Consider the following 3,897-nt stretch of genomic DNA (forward strand, 5'->3'; position numbering starts at 1 on the left):
ATTGTTAGCCGGGGTGGGGCGGGGCTACTGTTATGGGGCAGGGGGGGGATTGTTAGCCGGGGTGGGGCGGGGCTACTGTTATGGGGCAGGGGAATTGCCTGAATCGCCTCTGCCCCATCAAGGCCGAGGGTCCTAGGGCCCAGCAGAGGCAGCACCTGAGGCCCTGGTGGAGATTCTGCTATCACCTCAAAGAGAAAGTTGGCATAACTTCCTTGCTTCTGAAGGGTCACCCGTGCATCTAAGTCACAGGGGGACCTAGGGCAGCTGACTCAGGCTCCAGGGCTTTAAACTAGATTTATGGGGAAGAAACCAAAGCCCTGAGGGAAGTGGGGAAGTAGGATACAGGGAGGAAGCAGGAGAGCGCAAGAGGGGAGGACTCCTGCCTCACATTGAGAAAGCAGGGCGATCAGCGAGTTATCTTAAGTGCCTATACACAAATGCAAGAAGCCTGGGAAACAAGCAGGGAGAACTGGAAGTTCTGACACAGTCAAGAAATTATGATGTGATTGGAATAACAGACTTGGTGGGATAACTCACATGATTGGATATAAACGGTTCAGGAAGGGCAGGCAGGGCAGAAAAGGTTGGGGAGTTGTATTGTATGTAAGAGAGCAGTATCACTGCTTAGAGCTCCAGTAGGAAACTGCAGAAAAACCTGGGAGTCTCTGGATTAAGTTTAGAAGTGTGAGCAACAAGGGTGATGTCGTGGTGGGAATCTACTATAGACCACCAGACCAGGGGGATGAGGTGGACGAGGCTTTTTGCAGGCAACTAACAGAAGTTACTAGATCACAGGTCCTGGTTCTCAGGGGGGACTTCAATCACCCCGATATCTGCTGGGAGAGCAATACAGCCGTGCACAGACAATCCAGGAAGTTTTTGGAAAGTGTAGGGGACAATTTCCTGGTGCAAGTGCTGGAGGAAACAACTAGGGGCAAAGCTCTTCCTGACCTGCTGCTCACAAACAGGGAAGAATTAGTAGGGGAAACAAGAGTGGATGGGAACCTGGGAGGCAGTGACCATGAGATGGTCGAGTTCAGGATCCTGACACGCGGAAGAAAGGAGAGCAGCAGAATACGGACCCTGGACTTCAGAAAAGCAGACTTTGACTCCCTTAGGGAACTGATGGGCAGGATCCCCTGGGAGAATAACATGAGGGGGAAAGGAGACCAGGAGAGCTGGCTGTATTTTAAAGAATCCTTATTGAGGTTGCAGGAAAAAACCATCCCGATGTGTAGAAAGAATAGTAAATATGGCAGGCGACCAGCTTGGGTTAACAGTGAAATCCTTGCTGATCTTAAACACAAAAAAGAAGATTAGTGGAAGATTGGATAAATGACCAGGAGGAGTATAAAAATATTGTTCAGGCATGCAGGAGTGAAATCAGGAAGGCCAAATCGCACTTGGAGTTGCAGCTAGCAAGGGATGTTAAGAGTAACAAGAAGGGTTTCTTCAGGTATGTTAGCAACAAGAAGATGGTCAGGGAAAGTGTGGGCCCCTTACTGAATGAGGGAGGCAACCTAGTGACAGAGTATGTGGAAAAAGCTAATGTACTCAATGCTTTTTTTGCCTCTGTCTTCATGAACAAGGTCAGCTCCCAGACTACTGCATTGGGCAGCACAGTATGGGGAGGAGGTGACCAGCCCTCTGTGGAGAAAGAAGTGGTTCAGGACTATTTAGAAAAGCTGGACGAGCACAAGTCCATGGAGCCGGATGCGCTGCAGCCGAGGGTGCTAAAGGAGTTGGCGGATGTGATTGCAGAGCCATTGGCCGTTATCTTTGAAAACTCATGGTGATCGGGCAAGCTTCTGGATGACTGGAAAAAGGCTAACGTAGTGCCCGTCTTTAAAAAAGAGAAGGAGGAGGATCCGGGGAACTACAGGCCAGTCAGCCTCACCTCAGTCCCTGGAAAATCATGGAGCAGGTCCTCAAGGAATCCATTTTGAAGCACTTAGAGGAGAGGAAAGTGATCAGGAACAGTCAGCATGGATTCACTAAGGGCAAGTCATGCCTGACTAACCTAATTGCCTTCTATGACGAGATAACTGGCTCTGTGGATGAGGGGAAAGCAGTGGATGTGTTATTCCTTGACTTTAGCAAAGCTTTTGATACGGTCTCCCACAGTATTTTTGCTAGCAAGTTAAAGAAGTATGGGCTGGATGAATGGATTATAAGGTGGATAGAAAGCTGGCTAGATCATCGGCCTTAACAGGTAGTGATCAAAAGCTCCAAGCGGAGTGCCCCAAGGGTCGGTCCTGGGGCCGATTTTGTTCAATATCTTCATTAATGATCTGGAGGATGGCGTGGATTGCACCCTCAGCAAGTTTGCAGATGACACTAAACTGGGAGGAGTGGTAGATATGCTGGAGGGTAGGGATCGGATACAGATGGACCTAGACAAATTAGAGGATTGGGCCAAAAGAAATCTGATGAGGTTCAACAAGGACAAGTGCAGAGTCCTGCACTTAGGACGGAAGAATCCCATGCACTGCTACAGACTAGGGACCAAGTGGCTAGGCAGCCGTTCTGCAGAAAAGGACCTAGGGGTTACGGTGGACGAGAAGCTGGATATGAGTCAACTGTGTGCCCTTGTTGCCAAGAAGGCTAACGGCATTTTGGGCTGTATAAGTAGGGGCATTGCCAGCAGATCCAGGGACGTGATCATTCCCCTCTATTCAGCATTGGTGAGGCCTCATCTGGAGTACTGTGTCCAGTTTTGGGCCCCACACTACAAGAAGGATGTGGACAAATTGGAGAGAGTCCAGCGGAGGGCAACAAAAATGATTAGGGGGCTGGAGCACATGATTTATGAGGAGAGGCTGAAGGAACTGGGATTATTTAGTCTGCAGAAGAGAAGAATGAGGGGGGATTTGATAAACTGCTTTCAACTACCTGCAAGAGTTTCCAAAGAGGATGGATCTAGACTGTTCTCAGTGGTACCAGATGACAGAACAAGGAGCAATGGTCTCAAGTTGCAATGGGGGAGGTTTAGGTTGGATATTAGGGGGGAAAAAATCACTAGGAGGGTGGTGAGGCACTGGAGTGGGTTACTTAGGGAGGTGGTGGAATCTCCTTCCTTGGAGGTTTTTAAGGTCAGGCTTGACAGAGCCCTGGCTGGGATGATTTAGTTGGGGATTAGGTCTTGCTTTGAGCAGGGGATGGGAATAGATGACCGCCTGAGGTCCCTTCCAACTCTGAGATTCTAAAACTCTATTGTGGACACTCAGGTGCAGGGTAGAGCCTGCGCTCTGGCACTCTCCCCACCCCCTGGGAACTGACAGCCCAAGCTTCAGTCCAAGCCCAAATGTCTACACTGCAATGTTATAGCCCTGCAGGACGAGCCAAGTGAGCCTAAGTCTGCTGACCTGGGCCAGCCACAGGTCTTTTATTGCAGTGTAGACATACCTATAGGATTTGGCTGAACTAAAGAGAGCGGTCTCAGGGTTAGCCACCATGTTTTCTACCTTGACCTAACCATGAGACAGTCTCTGCTGCAGCCCCATCTTAACACCTTTTGTCTTGATTTCGCTGGTCAAGGGATTAGCTAAATCAAGGTAAAAAGTGTTAATTTGCAGCTTCACTAAGAAAAAGGAAAGGCAACCTAACAGGTGTGTTAGCCCCAACCTATCTTTGTCCTCTCTTCCTAATCTAGGCAAACCAAGCCACTGCTCTGAAACAAAAGCCTTTTGCCTGTGGTTGGGCATATTCCACTGCCTCTTCCAAACAGCACCTCCACAGCCCCTAACTCTGCTCTCTTCAGTTGCCAGCAGATGGAAAGCAAGCGGGGTGTGGAAACACTGAGTGGTAAGTTATTGTGCGAGCCTGGCTGCGTGGCTGGAGAATGAGGGGCAGATAAAGTTCAGAGCTATTTACAGTCACCTCTGCAGCTCCCTCTCC

Source organism: Terrapene carolina, unplaced genomic scaffold (genome assembly GCF_002925995.2).
Source record: "Terrapene carolina triunguis isolate 2854851 unplaced genomic scaffold, T_m_triunguis-2.0 Scaffold165, whole genome shotgun sequence".
Lineage (NCBI taxonomy): Eukaryota > Metazoa > Chordata > Testudines > Emydidae > Terrapene > Terrapene triunguis.